General features: G+C 41.2%; 1 protein-coding gene across 2 annotated transcripts in view; it reads left to right on the top strand.

Moving 5' to 3' along the window:
• The first annotated feature begins 7006 nt into the window (after positions 1-7006).
• Positions 7007-21879, top strand: part of LOC119659327 (mucin-16-like) — a 273395-nt gene continuing 258522 nt past the window's right edge. Inside the window, exon 1 of one of the 2 annotated variants that reach the window (XM_038067360.1) lies at positions 7007-7679. The gene's annotated coding sequence lies outside the window, so the exon portion shown is untranslated. The remainder of the gene's footprint in view (positions 7680-21879) is intronic. The other variant, XM_038067361.1, reaches the window with a different exon arrangement.

Genomic DNA, 21879 nt, shown 5'->3' with positions numbered 1-21879 from the left:
TTAAACCACTGAAATCACACTGAGTGGATGTCATTTTCCGGCGGCCTATAAATCACCTTATTATCTCTACTAAGGTTGGCGAGGAGCTGCAAAACCTTAGGATATATACCAAGTGTATAGAGGCGGGCAAAAGTGATCTTTATTCAGAAAACGGACAAGAGGGGTTCTTTTTTTCAGACCAATTTGCCTGATATCGTTTGTACTCAAAACAGTAGAGAAAGTCGTAGACATCTGAATTAGAACTAACGTTCTAATGCGTTCTAATCGAAACAGGCTTTTATCCGCTGACGGATGTATTACGTGATGCTATAGAAACTAAAGAAATAGCACTGTGTGCATTTTGGGATACCGAAGAAGCGTTCGAGAACACATTTCATACAGAGGTAGAAGACTTCCTGATCCATAAGGAAGTGGGAAACCCCCTGGCCTTCTAGACGCGTAGGTTAGAGAATAGGCAAATAGGTACTCTATCACCGCTAATGTGGAGCATTTGATGAAACTACAAATACTTGAATACATATACGATATGTAGGGTAGAATATATGATAGAAACCAAATTGGATTAAGAATCATCATCCTGGTGCAGGAGAGCAGTGCTGGACATCAATCCAACTAAGGTCACCATATTACCATTCACTTGGATGCGTAAGTTTTATCTGAGAGCCATTAGGTAATATGGCATGGATGTGAAACGAGAAACAGAGGTCAAATATTTGGGAATTACATTTGACCAAAAACTGCTCTGTAAGACATATGGGAGCATATGTCGGAAAGCTACAAGAAGTTTGATGACTTACAGTTCCATAGCAAGAAAATTGCAGATGCACCTCGAAGATATTACATTGGATATACACTGAAATTGTAAGGCTAATTACCTGCGGGCTGATAAACTGGGCAAATAAAACTGAGCTCAGCATAATAGCTGGGGAGTTTTAGAAGTATTATAAACTAGCTTGCATGTGTATTTGTGGAATAATGGGAATTAATTTTCATAATGTCCGGAAACACCAGTGAGGTGGGGAGTAGCTTAATTCGAAGTAAGATTGACATTCTTTCTATGCTGTATCGCGACACGATTTTTCCTGCCAGCACTCCTCAACATCTTCCCAACAATGTTGTCTGGAGAGGGCTCGCCTGTGTGATCAAGTTGTTCACGAATCCCATTCCTACTTCCACAGGGAAAGAAGGTGTGATCGGCGTCGCCCGCAACCCTCACAATCAGGAGCTCTTTCCTCCCCATTCTTACACAGGTAAGGCTGAAAACCCTCATACCAACTTAAGAGCTGGGTAAGGAAATAGTCAGTCTCATTATGCTTCCGATTCAGCCATGCACTTGAGTTGTCATTGAGCCAGGCAGTCCATATGCTTCTTGTCTCATTTTGTTAAGATAGTCGCCACTCATTTAGTGTATTTTGCTGTTCTTCACGAGCAACCAACTCCCTTGGGTCGTCTCCCTTGCGCTTGTATATGGCTTTACGCTCCATAGCAAAAAGGGTAAAAGGAATCACCATCATGGCCGGTACCAACGCAAAGCTCCTCGTCTCCGTACTTGCACAAGGTACTTACAATATACCTCCTTGCCAAGAGCATCAACCCATAGCAGAGCAGAACAGACTGCGTTGTATGTACTCATTAGAAGACATCTAGCCGGTGTAAGACCCTCAATGCTTGCTATCAGCCGAGATGAAGCCTTTTTAAGGTTTTGTGTAAACACAAAACCTTATTAAAATCGGTTTACCGTCTGTCTGTCTGTCTGTCTGTCTGTCTGTCTGTCTGTCCGTCTGTCTGTCTGTCTGTCTGTCTGTCTGTCTGTCTGTCTGTCCGTCACACGCATTTTTCTCGGAGACAGTTATAGCGATTGACACCAAATTTGGTAGAAAGGTGGGAACTGTGAACGCTCACGCATACAGTGAATTACATCCTTTTACGTCGAATTTAAGGGGGGGTCCCCATACATGCAAAAGGGGCGTGTAAAATTTTTTTTCATCAAATATAGTCATGTGGGGTATCAAATTAAAGGTTTCGATTAGTACTTTTCAAAGCCGATCTTAGTTTTGACATTCATTGGAAGGGTGGGGAGCGCGGGGGGTTGAAAGTGATCACTTCTTTAAGGGGGCCATTCTCAGAAACTACCAAACCGTAAAATCTGAAAAAAATCAGGAGGCTGCCACTATATGGTGCCTGGGCTCCGAAATACCTTCCATGCCGATATCTGTTTAAATAAAGTTAATAATAGTATATTACTACAATTTTTTGTAATTGGTTAGAAACCCCCCTTAAGTTCATCCTAGTACCATGAAATTTTGCAGTGATATAGGCTATAATATAGAGCATGATCTTACCAAGTTTGGTGAAAATTGCACTATTACTAAAAAAGTTATAATACCTCAAATTTGTTGCTTCTTTGAAAATTGAAGACTATGAATGTCAATATCACCCGAAAGTGGATGCTCTCACATAATATATGGATATATTACGTGCTACGTACTAAGAAATACACAAAACCTTTCGTACCTGAAGCGTCCAGCTTCCGGTTTCCCGACTTGTTTGCTGTTGTTTTGATTTGCGCAAAAAAGCTCCTCTTTGAGTCGAGCGTCAATCCACGGTACTTAACTGCACTAGTTGACTCTGTTCTTGGCCGGTCGGGACTTTTTCTTTTAGTTAGGATGACTACTTTGATTTTTTTAAGCTTAGAACCATGAGCAGTCATCCAACCGCTTACCCATCGCATTAATATGCCAAGCCTGCTTTGCGCCTAATTGACAGTGCGTTCGACAACAACCGCTGCAACATCATCTGCATAATCGACCTAGCGCGACTCACCTGAAATGTCGAGTCTTAGTAGACTATGGTGGCTACCGTTCCGAAGGTCCAGCTCCATGATGAATCCCTGCGATACTCTCGACGTGACGTCTATCATTTTCTGACGCTCTAGCGTTTTATAAAACAGGAGCGGTTTCTCAGATAGTTCTTCAATATCCGTAAGGGATAGCTCAGCATGTGGAAAATATTGTCTAGTGTGCCTAGAATGTCAGTAATAGCACAATATGAATATTTAGGACATACAAATAGAATAAATATTATTGGGTGCAGGCAGAATGTATTTTATATTGCCTGTACCATAGTTGTAGTTCTCCACTGACATATTCTTATCTTAAGATAATAACAGGACCTTGTTCGAAGAACGCATCTTGTTTTGTAACATGCGTGAACGGGCCTGATAATAAAAATGGTGCAAGCATAATGTTATTTATATTGCTTGTACCCTATTTCGTAAGAAATGTGTCGTCGTTAATAAAGACACTTTGACCTGCGCATTGTAAAATGCAATATGGACATGTGCGCGACACATGATAAAGATAAAGATAGGATAATGTTTACAAGATAGGTTACTTTGTAAGAAATATTGTAAGTAGTGGCTAGTCAAAATTTGGAATTTAAATAAAACGGTCGTACGATCCTTCCCAAACGGACTCAAATTGAATTTTATTTTAATTTGTCTTCCTATCTTACGAAATTACAGATGCATCTGATATCCAGCGTTACAGGTGCACCACCCGTCAAGGTTGGCGGGTATGCACTTACGATGAATGATGATGATGATGGACCTCCCTTCTCTAAAACCGAACTCCCGTGGGTCTCCGGAAGCACTATGGCTTCTGCGAGTCGACTTATGATGAACTTTTCGAGCACTTTCCTGGGCCTGTTAAGCATTCAAAGTGGTTAGTATGCAGATGACAGTGTATGCACGCCGTTTCTTTTGCTGATCGCCACAAGCGTGCCTCCTTCCATAGGGAAGGAAAAATGCCCTCTTTTAAGCAAGCATGGAATGCGCCGAGTAGTAGCTCTGGGCGATTTGGAGGACCAATTAATATACCTCTGCACGGATACCATCGGGTGCTGGCGCTTTCTTGTTTTTTATAGGGAAGGCTACCTCTTCCAACTCTCTTAGAAAGAGAAGTGGACAGTCTTCGGCGGCTTCTACGCGGCTGTCATGAAATGGTACGGGAAAGGGAATAGTGTCCGTACAATCCGGTCCATCTGCTCAGCCTTAGGTGAACAGGATTTCCACAAAATTATTGCGTCAATTAATTCGAAGGCGATGTATTGCTGGTCGTTTGCAGCGAAATCTTCCAGAACTCGCCACCCATCTACCAGCAACACCATTGATTCCGACAGAAAGATTACGGCGGGAATGCTTCCCTTACAGCCTGAGCGTCGGATAGTGGATTCGGAGTTTAAAGCAACGAACTCTGTTCTCGCCACCATTTCGAGAGCTTATTTCCTTCTAGAGTCAAGATGAAGCATGCCCCATTCATGTGGTCTGGCAGTCAGTCACCTACTTTGCCGCACCAGCGGCCCCGGGAGGTTGCAGGTGTGTACACAATCTGAATATTTGTAACATATGGTGAGGATGGCCCGAATCGGTATCCTACATACTACCTAACATATTCCCATTCTTGTGCTGTTAAGAAGTTTCGTCGCGTATTGCTGGGTACCTTGCAAGTTTTGTTATGCGGGAGTTCGCTTAAGTGATACTAATCCAAGCATTGGATAACTCTAAGCATTCAAATCTGATGGCCTGTTCTATTTAATTATTTTCTGTCAGGCAGTGAAGATCTTGGATTTCTGGAGATCATGTGGGTTCTAGACTAGAAGCAAAAGCTTTCTTTTTCAGCAGCCGCTTGACTGCTGCACAGAATATACCTTTGCTTCTTGTCTTCGGACCTAATTCAGTGATGATTCCACCATCCTTCGTTCCCGATATCGTCGCTTCCGCCAAGTCCTCGTATTCCGTTGGCTTGATAAACAGTGCTGCTAGTCTAATCCGGCTTCGTCTCTCCACCTTTTTGTTTGGTACTCCACCTTAATTTTAGACAGAGGCATTTCTGTGGACGCGGTGTGTTCTTGGCTCCTGTCCTTCTTCTTTTGAGCCTTGGACACTACCTAAGTGAGGTCTCCTTCAGATGCCGCTTCCACATTTCGATTTTTCGCCAGTTCCCTCAGCAACGCGCTATCTGCAATCCGTTCGGCGCTTCCGGTGCTCTCGGTGGGGACGCGGTTGCTTCTGCTTTCCGTGCATCTTCTTTTAGTTTCCATATTCAGCTGTAGTACAAAATATGATCCAAAAGTTCCTCCAGCTCCATTAGCCTGTTTCTCACACCTTTGCTGCGATGTGTTTCTGAAGGAACGCTTCACAACTGCCGCGCATTCCTTGATAAGCCTTTCCTCTTCAACTTTTGCAAGAACAGTCGACTGCTCTCCGACCCGGCTTATATTCGAAATCATCTGCTCACTTTCAGCGGTTTTCACTGTGCTTCTTTCTGTAACAATAGTACTGCTTTGTACTGTCTGGATTACTTCTCTTTATTTGCACTGTGTGTATTCCAATGTCTCGATCCGTATTTTTGCCCTTGCTGCCTCCTTCGGAACTCATGGTCGAATCAGCGCTAGCTTGGGGCAACGTGGTATACCAATATCGGTTCAATGCGCACTATCCTGCCACAACTATCACCTTGACAGAGCAAAGTTCACGTTACACCATCGGCGGCGGCAAGGAGTAATCGACGACTCCAGGTACTCTTAGTCAGTCCCGACATATATCGGTCATTAGCAGTTCGCGCTTCAATGAGGAACTTTCTCGAATTTACTGCCCAGGGCGGAGGTATAATGCACCCTCCGTATGGTAAGCGACCCGCTAAGGATTGATGACGGCTTCTGACCGGGTATGGAAATTACTTAATAGACCAAATACCCTCGGTTCACAAAATGAGGTTATTATCCTGGGCAAATCTGCCAGGAATTAAGCAGTCCAAGATACTCATTGGGAATGTAAACTCAAGCTCTCACAGGATTTTTTAAACGTCACCAAGGGGAACCTCACGATCATAGTAGGAATACTCAGGGATCACTGCCGTTTAAACTGTCACCTATGGAAGCTTAGGATATCTACGGGCCATGTCTGCATAATCTTTGAGGGGAGTGACGGAACCTCCACCCTTACAGTGTAGTAATTAGTCATACTACTAAATAGGTTCGAAAAAAGAATCTATTACACTCCAGCCCTTCAATGTCGAACAACTGGAAATTGTGATCAATCATAGCTCACGCAAACGCACTCGGATACTGATCACTTTGAGGATATACTATATGTACTTAGAGAATTTTATACCGACAATCTTTTCGAATAAATATTTTCGTGGTCCCAAGCTACCCCTTTAAAAACGATAGTGAAATAAATATATTTCCGCAAAGTTTCCAATATAAATATATAAAATATAAAACGACACAATTAAATGAGCAATAAAACCAATTCTCCAGAATCATTGTCACGGTTCTAACATTTTAGTTGAACCAAGCGCCGCGTTGCTCACTGATAACAAGTCAAAACGAATCGCCACAGCAAACGGAAAATGTTGGCAGGAAAAGTTCAACACGACAATTCACTTGTTGTTATCTAACTAAAGCCCACAGCAAATGACACCAGCAATTAAGTGCGAATTTTTAGTGCCATTCTACAGGAAAAAAGAAGTGGAAAATTATTTTCGCTGCCGGCATTACACACAGGTTGCCTTTAAAAGGTTACGGAATCTATGAATTGATAAAAAAAAGTTCGTAGGTGATAGCTGAGTTTACGGATGAGTTGCTCAGTTAATCAAAAAGATACCCATTCGTTGCTCAAGATTTTGAGATAGTTTCCATGGTCGGATATTGCTCATTGTAAGGTCAAATCTATTTCAATGTTTGAGAAAGCGAAGCATGAAAAGTGTAACTTACAAACGGATTACAGTTCATTTCTTCAAATCAAACTTTGGGGAAATGTTTACATCTTTAATCTTTTTTTCAGATTTATTCCTCAGCATACCCCTAAATTCCCCTAGCAGCAGTATCAGTGACGATAGCATTATTATTGACTAGTTCGCCAGTTCGATAGTAAATTGTGGAGTCATAAAAAGTTTCGCTAATTTCGTTTGTATTTTTGCAACATATCGTTTTGTGTCGGCATCGCAAAAACTCTCCACCTAGGCGGAGTGCCTCCACTATTGGCAATGGAGCGATTCCGGCGCGCAACTAGCCGCCACTATCCACCTGACCATACGCGGAGGTGTATTTAGTATAATGGGAGTTGTTTTTTTCTAATTATCAAGACGCGCTCGACGATTATATGCTGAGATCAATGACTAGAATTTTCATTAGGTCCGCGTTTTGCAGGCTCACTCGGCCGCAATGCTTCCCTTCGACAGTATCACCTGTGGCTAGACGGCGGAAGGTTGGCCCCGTCACATGCAATTAGAGAGCGAAATTTCTCACCTGGGAAATCAGGTTGTTCGTCGGTAGTGCGTGGATAAATGGAAAACAATCGCTAATCCTAATCCAATTATTCAAATACCTGTTCGAAATAGAATTCCGTTATTAAGAACATGTAGAACAGTGGTAGCCGGACTATCAGTGTTCGATAAGAGCAAATTAGACTGTTAGGCTGTGAGTGACAGGGTACGGTGCCCCAAAGTGCATGCTACAGTGAAGTGCGTTGAGTGCCAATTTTCTAATTCCAAATTATAGTGCCAAGTTTTAATTTACAATTAAATGGAAATATGGCCCGAATTTCTCTTCGCCGCAAGGCCAAGTGTTTGATTGCTGCCATTCTCTACATTTGATTCAATTTGAAAACAAAGATGGTACGTGCATGTATTTGCGTTGTTTGTTATAAAGTCCAATGTTGAATTGGAATATTTTATCCGGAAAAATGAAACTTGAATAGATGTGTTTTTAAAGATAAGATATATGAGTTGGCGTTGCATGGAACCTTTCTCTCTACTCAGCAATTTCGATGACTTCTGATCGCTGACAGTGCTTTGCATATTGTCAACAATGATGTTGGACAGTGGAAATAACAAAAACTCATTGCATTACATTCCAGGAAGAATTTACCTGGATCTTTTAAATAACATACGACAGCGCAGGGCTATCATTTTCCTAACCAGGGCATGCCGCGCAAAAATCAAAGCTTAGTGGGTGCTGGTTTGAGAGTTTGAAGCTTGGCGTGTTGATTTTCTTCCAACAAGCTCAAGTTGCTTCCGCTGCTGTTGCCTTTCGTAAGCAGGTTCACATCAATTATGTAATGCAGAATCTGATCAGTACTTTCTCCCGGCCGAATCCCTGTGGTATCAATGTTTGTAGTTTTCCTGATGTTGCCCCTTTTGGAACTGACCGCTTCTGTATCCTCTGTTTGAATTGCTCCTGTTTGCTCCAATAGTGCTGGTGCTAAGCTGAGTGCCTTTGCTTGCAAGTAGCGGTTTTTCTTCCACGAAGTCAAGAAGTTTCCTGCGGCTTCACATTGACACCAGCTTCCATGTTGTGCGGGTTCTTCCTTAAGGTGAATAATGTTGATACTTTGGCTGGTTTTCCGTGGTCCTAGTGAAACCTCAGACACGAGCTTGTCAAGATAGACACTTCCAATGGCACACAATTGGATTCTAATTGTTGGCCTTTTTCATAGAACGGTAACAAGACGGTCGATTGAGGATTCTCCCTTCTGAGAATAATATCAGAAATGCGCACTGATCTCCCGATATTTTTGACAACGCAATATACTAGAATAAACCTGGCTTGCGCGTTTGTAGAAAGCGGTCCACAAACAAACGTGGGCGTCTCCACACGGGACCACTTTCAACCAAATTGACCACGTGTTGATCGAACGCCGCCACCTCTCAACCTTGATGAATGTCAGAACATATAGGGGGGCCAATATAGACTCGGATCACTATCTCGTTGGCATGGTGCTCCGAGCTCGGATAACAACACAACCCAGAATTGCCTCTGACAATCAGGTGAGAGATAATACTGAAGCCATCCACAACACAGCCCTCCGCAACACCTATAAGAGGGAAATGGATGCCGCAATAACCGCAGTCAACAGAGATCCTGGAGATGAAGCATCAACAAATGATCTTCACAATCACCTCAAGAACGTTATCATAAATACGGCCAAAAACGTACTTGGCTCCAACCGCAAAAAGAGTCAGAACGGCTGGTTTGACGATGAATGTAAGCTAGCAACGGAACGGAAGAATGCTGCATACCGAGTAGTGTTGAATTCTCAAAGGACGCGGGTACGTGCGGAAACATATCATGAACTCCGGCGGCGGCGAAGCGACTTCACAGACGAAAAAAGGAAGCCTGGAAGAACCAACAAATCTGTGAACCGGAAAAGTACAGAGAGCAACCGCACCAGGCGCGGAAGTCAACAACAAGTCAGCGGGAAGCCTTTCACACCTCGCTGCTAATCCTGCCGAGACAAAGAGGAAAATCTAATTTCCGACAGAATGGGCATAATGGAGCGATGGGTTGAGTATTTTGACGAACTACTGAACAACCAGAACATCGGCGAGTTAGAGGTCCTGTCACCTGAAAACGACGGACAAATATTGCCACCACCAAGGAGACACAGTCCGTGTAATTCATCGGCTTAAAAATGATAAAACGTCAGAATTCGTTGAAATTACACCCGAATTGATTAAATATGGAGGCGACGAATTACACCAAGTGGTTTATCAACTGATGCTCAAGGTGTGGGACAACGAATGAATGCCTGGCGACTGGCTAAAAGGCATTATATCTCCCACACACAAATAAGGAGATATCACGGAACGCAGCAATTATAGAGGTATCACGTTGCTGAGTACCATCTATAAAATATTCTTCGCTATCTAGCTAGGCCGGATAGTCCCATACGCCCAGAACATCATTGGGAGGCTTCACTCTAGGCAAATCAGCAACAGATTAGTTTTTCTCTCTGCGGCAAGCGGTGGAAAAACAGTTGGAATATGGACATGAGTTCCACCATTTGTTCATCGACTTTAAAACCGCCTATGATAGCATAGGCAGGGTAAAACTGTACACGGCCATGAGAGAATTCGATATCCCGACGAAATTGATAAGACTGACTAGGCTGACTCTCACCAATGTGCGAGGCCAGATAAAAGCAGCAGGATCACTTTCAAAACCATTTGACATCAACAACCGTCTACGACAAGGGGATGCCCCATCATGCATCCTCTTTAATCTGGCCCTCGAGAAAGTGATCCATGATGCTGAGGTAAATGCGAGGGATACGATAATCTTTTAGTCCAGCCAACTACTGGCCTATACTGATTATAGGAAGAACGACCCGAGACGTACAAACTGCCTTCATCCAGATCGAGTAGATGGCGCGAGATCTTGGGCTGCACACCAATGAAGACAAGACAAAGTATATGGTGGCAACATCTGCACCAAAAACTAACCAACCAACTATATCAAACCGCACTAGTCAAACGGGAAGAATAAAGATAGGAGATTACAACTTTGAGACCGTTGACAATTTCTCCTATCTAGGGTCGAAAATTACAACCGATAACAGCTACGACGATGGTTGTCAGCCAACAGAGCCTATTTCAGGTTACAAAAACTGTTTCGCTCGAAACGTCTCACCATAGGGTCAAAGCTCTTACTGTATAAGACTATGATATTGCCAGTCCTCATGTATTCCTCGGAGACTTGGGTTCTTAGCAAGAAAAATTGCGGCCGCATTCGAGAGAAGAATTTCCCGAAGAATCTTTGGCCTCCTACATCAGGATGGACGATTCCTACATAATGACGAAATCTATGAGCGATACCATGATTGTCGGGTTCTTGATAAAAGCCAGCTCAATAGGTTACGGTGGGCGGGTCACTTAGGATGATCCACCCCGGAAAGTCTATAAGGGCAATATCTATGGTAGAAAAAGAAGACGAGGCAGACCCTGCCTAAGATGGAGCGATAGCGTAGATCAAGCCGCCAGACAGCCTTTATAATAGGGATATCGAATTGGTGGACCACGGCGCGAAACCGGGATGTCTGGAGTTCCTTATTAAGGCAGGCCTAGACGGGATACCGGTTGTTGCGCCGTTGATTATGTTGAGTAGTATTAGAAGTTGTTATTGTTTTTGTTTCTAAGTTTCTAATATCGACGTTGTACTTCTTTATACTTTTATTAATGTGTAGCTCAAAATTTCGCCTGCACGATTTATATGAAGGCAGTTTGTAGATCTCGGTATGTTGTTCGTATTATGTCGATGTTGTCAACATAGGCCAGCAGTTGGATGAACGTCAGGAGATTTACTCTAATACTTCGAGCGGAAAGAACTTCTCAAGATCATCACTTGGAACTGGTGATAGGATTTGGATACAGAGCTATTGGTATAAGAACCTTGCGCATGGTTGTCATAAACTTCCACGTTGACATGGTGTATTAAGTACACCATTGCTAATGGTTTCTTCCGAGAAACTAACCCTCTTTCTCTACTCGATTTATATCCTCAGATAAGAGACTCTTTTGCATCAGTAGCTATTCCATTGCTACCTAGATTTCCATCCAGTTATTTCTGAATATGTAATATATCCACTTCCATTTCGCCTTGTAATTACTACGTGTGCCAATTTCTGACCCATATACCAACGCGCCTCCTCCCAGGCCAAAGCAGCATAGAAGACGTTACCAATAACGAGGTGAAGTAATATCGCTCACAGACAGCTTCTTATATTGTACTTTGTTTTGGGTTTCAAATGAAATTTTAGGTATTACGTATGTATCCATAGCAGAGTTATTAGAGAGCATATGAGGAAAAATGGACTTCTTGTAACAGAAGCTACCATTAATTCAGTGCATTTTACATCCCGTTAAAATAATGGATCAGATGTTGGGAATTCATTGAAAGTATACTTGTTTATGATAAAACGCAACTCTTGGCCGGAGTATTAACTTTGAAATTTCAAAATTACTTATCTACGTATTACATTGACTATTGTAATGAGCATGAAGTTTGAGCATGCATAAAATGTATATTAAAGTTGACTATTATCAATCACTAGGGTAGAGTTATCCAACATAAGTTTAGGTTGAAGAATACGTACCGTTCAGAGCTGTCAACGCCTAAGTGCCATTTGACCTCGTCTTAGATGCGATGCGTTTGGGTTTCCAAAGGAAGGGTTTTGTAACCAAAGTCAACCTGAAATCGAGTGAACAATATATGGGGTTCAAATGCAATAGAAAAAGCTAAACATATACGGTTCGGCTGTGCGCGGAGCTAAAATCCTCCGCAACCTGCATGTAATAATCAGGGGAGGTAAAATCCAATACGGACCCCGCACTCATCTAATTTCTCTATCCGCATACGTGCAAAAGAGGAGTGCAATTTTTTCTTTCACCAAATACAGTCATGTGGGAAATCAAATCGGTATTGATTAGTATTTTCCGAAGCCGGTGTTGGTTTTAACATTTGTTGAAAAGATGGAGAGTGCGGGGGCCAAGGTGCTCATTTCTTTAAACGGCCCATTTTCAGAGACTACACAACTGAAAAATCACGAGGCTGCCACTATATGGTGCCTAGACTCCAAAATACTCTCTATACCGATATCCTTTCAAATAGAGTTAATAATTGACTGCAAAACCCTCCTCAAGTTCATACTAGTACCACGAAGTAATATAGGCTATAATATGGAGCATAGCTCTACCAAGTTTGGTGGAAATCGCACTATTGCTAACAAAGTTATAATAGGGCAAAGCTGTCGTTTCTTTGCAAATTCAAAACTTTTAATGTCAACATCATCAAAAGTGGATACTCTCACGTAATATATACATACATTACGCGCTACGTGCTAACGGGACAAGCTTCCGATTTCCCGGCTTGTTTACACATGAACTCTATCAGAAGTTAAGAGAAGTTCAGCTCGTTCGCCCCACGTTGGACGCCATTTGAAATAATGTGAAAGTTTCGAGCCGCAAGTGGTTATTTTCCAGAGTTCACTTCCATGGAACTTAGTTATATAAATGTTACCCAGTTTGAAACCTTGAGACATTATGATTTTCAGAAACTAAGCATGCAAAATAGTTAAATTCTCTTCCAAACTATGCATTAAAATTATTATTGGAATATAACTCACATGACTCCCTTATCATATGACTTGTGATTTTGATTCAAGAAGAATATTAAGCACAAAATCCCGGCACAGGATACGAATATTTCAATAGTAAAGTGCACTGTATTAACGGAGACATCCGATATAGAGGAAAAAGATGATTTGTGAGAAGGTGAATGAAGTCCAGGGGAAGCTTGATCTGAATGCTCAAATGGGCTCCTGTGACCTTGTTCGAACATGCGGTGGGGAACCAGTAGTAGGTTCAATAGTTATTTTGATGATGATTTGACTTTACCAGTTCGCACTGGGAGTAAAAGATGGAACTAAAACAAGCTTATTTATTAGGCTGCTACAGTGGCCGAACCCCTTATGGCCCGAAAATTTTGTGGATGAAGGTGTGGTTAGAATTATATCCTAAAGCAGCCAATTTACCGGCTTCTCATCGGCCCGGTTCTAGAAGATCTAACGTTATGATCAACAAAGGTTATATGCATATGTTTCATCATAAAGATCGCATATTGAAAGGCAAAGCGTTATAAATGCAGCACCTATTTGAATGCACTAAGGAAAGAGTGAATTTTAAAGGGCGAATACTGTTACAGAAAATAGCTGGGACGTGATTTTTCCGCTTCTGCAAATGGTGTATTAATTTTTTGTTTATATTAATAACATTGTCATTAGATATTAGTTGTGTATCTCGGTTGCAACTTGTGGCATTTCTAGTCCGAACTCTACAGGCAGATTAAATTTTCCACGCCAGTGTTGAGAATATTTGAAGTTTGTTACATTCATTTACCACACCCTTTATCAACCCCTTTCGAAGTCTGTAATCCCGGCCCAGAATATCAAAATCATTTTTTGCGAACTTCATATTCAACCGTTATTCGCACCACTCTATCTATAGCTTCTCATATTATAGAGGTATGATTGCATTTTGCAAGCTTTTGAAAATGTGCAGTTCCCTTTTCTTATTGGCATATTTTAAATTTTATTCTTTCACAACTGGGCTACTTACTGTCAATCACTTAGACACTTCTTCGCCTCACATGTTATTTGCAAAAAGTACTTGTCTTAACTGAAAAAAACCAGTAGCTGTCTTACGGCAATGACCTTATTAATACGTCGTGCTTGTATTTCGGGAGTAAGTCATGCTTCCTTCCTATGTACATTCGTTACTTGTAGTAAGGCAGTAAATGTCTGTACTTACAATATGGTAGCAAATATACTGAGAAGGGGAGTCAGCCTCCCCCAAAATATGATACATGTATCTACGTAATAATAAACTCATTGTCGCAAAAAATCTACTAGTTTTTTCAGTATTGAATCAACACGATCGAAAATGTTTTCCTCCATAAAAGTTTTTCCCAAATTCTAGCAAATAAGATCGAATACTTTTTCTCAATTTCTCAAATGATAAATTCTGGATACAATGCCAAGATGACTCTTATTTTTCATTTTGAGGATTACCCGGTATATAATACGATATGAATATAATATAACACCATATATATATAAATATTTAAATAGAAGTACCTTTAAAAAGTCTCCCTAGATATGTGTGACACCACAACAATGAAATTATCGGATTCATAACCCGTCGGATAACTATGTTGATAGTTGTTGAAGCCGCTTTTTTGCGAAATATCTATCGCTTTTCCTGCAGTGTATTGCTGTCAGCGTTATAAGTGGACAGGACTTTAACTAGTTGCTATCGACCTCAAGGTTCATATTACATCTGGTCCCTGCAATAGAAAATAGATCCATAAGAAAGTGCGTATATCGATATGCCTTCTTCTTCACTTTTACTTTTTCTGCGCGAATTAACGCATCTTCAAAAAGGGCGAAAAGGCGTAACATTTCCGTCGTGATCTCAATCTTACCCATGCTTGGTTTTCAGGCGCCAAGCAGGTAACTGAATACACTTAGCACTAATGGGACATTGGGTGAAGCGCTATTCATACGGTTAACGTCCAACGAGTCCAGCAATAAACTTGTCAAACACAAAGGAATTCCTCCATATACTCGTATATCCTACGAAAGTATCTAGAATATCCAGTGTCAGGCGTTTCGCATTCAGCACGGAGCGTGTCTAGTACAGCACAGACGAAAGTAATCTTACTATCGAGCAGCCGGTGTTCTGGGTTCGCACAGACGTAGCACAGGTCAGAATTATTGTAAAGAATATTCTTCGTTCCAGAAGAGAAATTGAAAAGCCATTATATTGGAAGCATAGATACGCGCATGATTTTTTAGGAATTAGTCTATTGGAGGCCAATCTATATCAAAATATACCTCTCAAGAATTCAAGTATAACTTTCTCAAATATAAGGTGGATCCATATGTAATCTGCAATTTCGCAAAGATAGTAGTGCTGAGCTGAATTCGTCCTTTTCTCAGCTGTGCATTTATCATCAGCCTGGGTAATTAAAGAATGGTTACAATGTCTGCAGAAAGAGGCATGCATTTGTCAATACTAATTATACATGCATTCATTTTACATTAGTCTATATGGTTTAGCAATAAAACATGGGCTACGTGCGAACTGACACACTTGATGTACTTAGATGAAATTAAGCTGTATGCTGGTACTGACGACCATCTTAGACATCTGCTGCGAATAATAGACAGCCGTGATATTCGGATGGAATTTGGAATAGACAAGTGTCGATTCCAAGCCATGCCGGACATAGCATTGACTACTTCCATACCCAGGCTATGACCGAGATAGACTTCTATAAATACCAAGGGATTCTGGAAGGAACCCATGCTCGATTTGGCGATCTGAAGGATGCTCTGCTGTTCAAATTCCTGCGGCGTGTAAAGCTGGTGCTGAAATCGTATTTATCGAGCAAGAAGAAAATAAGGGCATTGAATATTTTCGCTATCCCTTCATTGACTTATGCATTCGGAATATTGCCGTGGACGAAAACCGACCCGAAAAACGTCCAGCGGTTGGTACGAACAACTATGTCCAAATTCCGAATGCATCATCCAAACTCTGCCGGGGAGCGGATGAACCTGCCTTGTGACATCAGAGGTAAGGGCGTGGTTGACGTGGCGGCACAACATCATCACCAAGTCGACTCGCTGCACATTTATTTTTTTCAGCAAAGAGCAGGTGAGTTCCTTGCATGCAGCTGTCTGTAAGGCAGACTGTGGGCTAACTCTAGTTAATTTGAAGGATCGATCTTTCGTCTGAGTAGGGTGAAATCGGACCACGAGCGGATCGAAGAGAATGCCCGGTAAACACGTGAATTGTCTTTGGTAGCCATTTGTCGAACAAATCGCTGTGTGCTGCAGAGCTCCTTGCTGAGACGGAGGGGTTCACGTATGCCATTCAGGAAGGCGTGGTTGCCACCCGAGCTTATAAAAAGCTCATCATAAAAGAACGGGTGGAAAACAACCAGGGCAGAATGTGTGGTTCGGCGGCTTGAGACGTCGAACCATCTCATTTCTGGCTACACTGTTATGGCGCCGGTGCAATGCATCACCGGGCATAATGCTGTATGTAAGGTGGTTCATCAAAACCTCGCATACAAACCTGGACTGATATGAGTCAGAAGCAGTACTTGATAGTTGTATTGGGACCGGCAAGTTCTAACTGATCGCCACATACCGCACAACAAGCCTGAATCGCTGTTAGTTGACAAGACGGGTCGCTCCGCGTATATTATTGATGCTGTTATCCCCCATAATAGTAACATAGAACGGAATAGAGCAGAAGGTAAACTATGAGCCAATGGTTCGGAAAATCAAAGAAATTTAGCGTCCCGAGCGGGTGGTAGCTACAGGTATTGCACCTAAATCCCTTACGGCTTCCCTTGATATCCTGGGACTCTCATATAGTCTGGTTCAAACCATGCAGAAATATAGCATTCTGCATAGGTGCTCGATGTTGCAGGGAGTTTTCGACGGATTCTCCCATTGACCTATCACCGCCACTACCACCGGCGCCCCTTTAATGTTTAAGTAGTTAGGATCATCCGAGCCTAAATGCTTGGAACTTAGTGCTAGTATGAGGTAAAATGTGGCATCTGCCGAGATTGTGACAACTCGGGATAATAAATGTTAGGGTAACAATCCATATTGGATCAGAGCCTTCAAGAGTGAGAGAGAGAGAGAGAGAGAGAAAAAGAGCACTAAATTCAAGACTGTAACGGTACACTACAGTACACTGTAGGAGACAATATGCTCAGCATTGCGCTCGCCCGCGATTATTATCTGAGTCGACTGGTATCCGACGTCAAATCACGATACAAATCTCACTGCCACCAGTGAACCGCGACCTTCCGCTACGACAGTCCAGCGCTCTAACTACCAGAGCCATCCGGACACACTTTCATTATAATGAAAAAAAGGAGAAATTCTATTTTTTAATGCCGAATAGTGAGTTTTTTTTGTCCTCATAAACCGGTATTTCGAGGACCAGTTGTCCTCTTCCTCAGTGAGTTTTTGTCTGATCTGCTTATGGTCCAGCGTGTCCTTAAGTACCTAACTCCAGATCTTAATTGATAGTTAATTTTATTACCTATTTAATCCAAACAGCCAACTGTTGAGGTTTCCTAGCTCGCTGTTAACTATTTTTTCTCCCGTATCTTGTGAATGATGAAACTCCCTAATGCGTCCAATTTGCGGAACTCATTTACTTCCTTAATTACCCTTAGATTATCCTTCGTCATTTTCCTCGATCATGTGTCTGGCTACAAATGATTTGAGGACATGTGTTGATCTGCTTTTTACTTTCGCCAAATTTGCTTCCCTTATTCGTTCGTTGAACTTCGTTGTTATCAATCTTCTAATTTGTCCGATATATGGTTTTTCACAATATGTGCAGGTTATCTGGAAGATTCCACTTTTCTCGCTATCTTCTTTGGGGTTCTTAACGCTTCCTAACCGTGTCTTCAGTTGATGTGGCCTTCTGGTAGATGTCACCTTGATCTCACGTTTTCTTAGGATGTTTTTCACCTTGTAGCTAATTTGGGAATGGATGATAGGAACTCCACGTGTTTTAGATGATCCCGCTTGTGTAAAAAATGTCGTCAAGTCATTCCTTTCCACTTTCGTCATTTTTTTACTCCTTATTCCTTCTATGGCCTTCCTGTTGAAGTCATCCTTTCTGCAATTTCAATGATGTGGCGTTTCTCATTGTGTAAACGTTTCTCATTGTGTAAACGTTTCTCTGATAGAGGCGTGGTTAGCATGCGATGGAGCATTGCGTTGTACGGTGTCATTTTTTGCGAGAAGGAGTGTTGTGATGTTGCTGGGTTGGATTCAACGAACTAGGGGTATCAACGAGAAAACGAACTATAGGGAATAGGGAAGAACTCATTGAAAAACTTCGAAACACGGAAACACTTTTGGATGAGGAAGGTATGGTTTCATTCGACATTAAATCCGTTTTCCCTAGTATACCAGTAAAGGAAGCATTGGCTTACTTAGATGAAAAACTTATTAATATCGACGAATTATCGTGGGAATGGAGAAGGAAAGTATGACAATATATGAAGTTAGCTACCCTTTGTATGAGTGAAAGCTACTTCATGTTCAGGAATCGATTTTTCAAAACCAAAGGGGGGGGGGCATCAACATGGGTAATCCGCTACCATCATTTCTCAGCGACAACTTTATGGGGCGAATAGAGGAACGTATAGAACAACTTCGTATTTTACCAAGATTCTGGGCCAAATATGTTGACGACATTTTTGCAATTTGGAAACAAAGCCAGCTTGAAACCATTCTCAACAAATTGAATACGGTCCACAAGAGTATTACATTCACCATGGAAGTAGAACACAATCAGCAACTACCCTTTTTGGGCTTACTCATCATCAACAACAGAAGGAAAATCAACAACACATGCCCTCAAATCATTGGTAGCCAGACACATGATCGAGGAGAAACATACAATCTAACGGTAATTAAGGAAGTAAATGACTTCCGCAAATGGGACTTATTAGGGAGTTTCATCATTCACAAGATACGGGAGGAAAAAAGAATAAAGAGTGATTTAGGAAACCTCAACAATTGGCTTTTTGGATTAAATAGGTAATAAAATTAACTATCAATTAAGGTCTGGAGTTAGGTATTTAAGGACACGCTGGACCATAAGCAGATCAGACAAAAACTCACTGAGGAAGAGGACAACTGGTCCTCGAAATACCGATTTATGAGGACTAAAAAAAACTCACTATTCGGCATTAAAAAATAAAATTTTTCCGTTTTTTATATAAAATAAGCCGGGAAAACGACACACACAACTTCTCAAGTTTTCATGAGTGGAGTAATGGGATGCGTAAGACCAAGACGATATTATGTGAATGCAAAGACCCTTAATTTAGATGGTTGCCCAATTCTTGTTACAACTCCTTCTATGTTCCTTGAGTATTTCTTAATGATGTTACAACCTTTACTAATCAGCCCCTGTTTTCTGTGCATAGATTCTGCAACTGCTTAGATGCAAATTCCAGGAGAAGCTTTTTGTTTTTAAATAATTGCATTATGTATTGAGCAGCGTGGGTTTCTGGGTGTTTGTTTCTTCAACGAATTGAAAACGATGAAACATTCATGTCTCAGCAGTTTCGTTAATCGAAGACAGAGATATCTTCCTAAACTATCACCTGTTTTCATATCAACAGCATGCCTCAGTATTGTAGAATTTGTATTTTATTTACTTCTCTTTCCTGAAATGACACCACATATGCGTTGTCAAATACAAATTCCTGTATATAATTGATGTGCTATGAAAGATGCCATTAAGCACTCCATCATTTCTCAAATTAATTTTTCTTAATTAACAAAGTATCGATAAAGTCAAGAATTGTTTTGCGAAAGTTTCACGATTTAATTGTGGCAAACTACGATAAGCAAACAGCGAAACAGCCGGAGAGTTTCTTTCTCTGTCATTTACTTTTCTTGTTTTAAAAGCAAACGTTTACGTGGATTGGCGTTGTAAGGTTTTTATTTTTCTGCTAATTCATTAGTATTATGCATTACTTCATAAGGTAGCATTAGTCAAGGTCTTTGATGAGAATATAATTTGATGAGTTTGCACTTTCTTGGATTTCTTTTTTCCCATTACTTCAAGATTTAAACGTGTTTATTATATAAAAGAGATATGACTGGGTAGGGAATTCCATTTTATTCTACTACGTATAAACATATGCATTAATTTTATTGTTGAAAGTATTTCCTGACTTACTCCAGTTATTTACAACTTTCTCGCTCCAAAAATCATTTTGAGTAACAATAATTTTTTTAGGATAAATTCATTGCTGTAACTTCTTTGACTTTCAAAGAGCTTCCAAAGAGTCGAAGAAAGATTACTCTTAAGTAAGACTCGAAAGTTCACAGCAGAATGTTATAATCTAAAATTAACATTTTTCCAAATCAAATTATTAAGTAATCTAAAAGAAGCTATGAATGAAAGGTCGCTTCACTCCTATTGAAACAAACCCTATACTATAAGAAACATATGGGACATGTTAATATAACTCATATCCAGTCGGTGATGATGAAGCAACATGACCATATCATGGAAGTAGGAAGCGAAAACTCTAGATGTTAACGAAATAATTCTTTCGTTTGCTAAGAGTACGATCATATATAATGTCACTTGCCGAACAGAGTGCTGGACATTTGAGAATATCGTCTCAATTAGATTCACCATAGCGGAATATGAGTTTAGATTTTGCACTGTATGTTGCAATGTCCCTTTAATTTCGTTGACTTAGTGGATCTGGTCGTTCTACATTATCTTTCTTCTTTAAGAAAATAATTGTTGGCCATATTGCTTGACATCTCGCCGAGGTGTCGGTGGAATATTCTTTCCTAAGTTAAGGGGGAAGACCACATTAGAAGGCTTATTTTCATGTATGTTTTGGGATTTTTTTAGAAAGACAAATCACTTCCGAATTAATCGAAATTGGACATTATATTAGTGGTAGCACGACTAATTTTTGAAATTTTTTTTAAATGTGAGCCAAAAAAAAAGTTGCACAAATTTTTCCGCTGAAGGTTGTAGTTAGAGTTCTCCAACTACGGGCCGTGTAACCGCTCCAATTTTTATCTGAATCCAAAAAGCTATTAATTTTACATTAATAACTTATCGTCTAAAAAATAGACTTTCCGGGCGGGATCATCCTCATCCATATGGATTAAGTGACCCGCCCACCGTAACCTATTGAACCGGATTTTATCCACAACCGGACGGTCATGGTATCGCTCATTTCGTCATTGTGTAGGCTACGGAATCGTCCATCCTCATGTAGGGGGCCAAAAATCCTTCGGAGGATTTTTCTCTGGAACGCGGCCAAGAGTTCGTAATTTTTTTTGCTAAGAACCCAAGTTTCCGAGGAATACATGAGGACTGGCAAAATCGTAGACTTGTACAGTAAGAGCTTTGACCCTATGGTGAGACGTTTCGAGTGGAGCAGTCTTTGTAAGCTCTGTTGGCTGACAACAACCGTACGCGGATTTCATCTTCGTAGCTGTTATCGGTTGTGATTTTCGACCCTAGATAGGAGAAATTGTCAACGGTCTCAAAGTTGTATTCTCCTATCCTTATTCTTCTTCGTGTTTGTGTTTGGTGTCTTCGGTACTGACGTTGCCACCATATATTTTGTCTTGCCCGCAGTGATGTGCAGCCCAAGATCTCGCGTCACCTGCTCGATCTGGATCACGGATCACTTTCTCGAGGGCCAGGTTAAAGAGGACGCTTGATAGGGCATCCCCTTGTCGTAGACCATTGTTGATGTCGAATGGTCTTGAGGGTGATCCTGCTGCTTTTATCTGGCCTCGCACTTGGTCATTCTCATCCTAGTCAGTCTTATCAACTTCATTGGGATACCGAATTCTCTCATGGCCGTGTACAGTTTTACGCTGGCTATGCTATCATAGGCGGCTTTAAAGTCGATAAAAAGATGGTACAACTGTTGTCCATA

This window comes from Hermetia illucens, chromosome 6 (genome assembly GCF_905115235.1).
Source record: "Hermetia illucens chromosome 6, iHerIll2.2.curated.20191125, whole genome shotgun sequence".
Lineage (NCBI taxonomy): Eukaryota > Metazoa > Arthropoda > Insecta > Diptera > Stratiomyidae > Hermetia > Hermetia illucens.
Note: the sequence above shows the minus strand (reverse complement) of the source record. Positions and strands in the feature narration are given on the sequence as shown.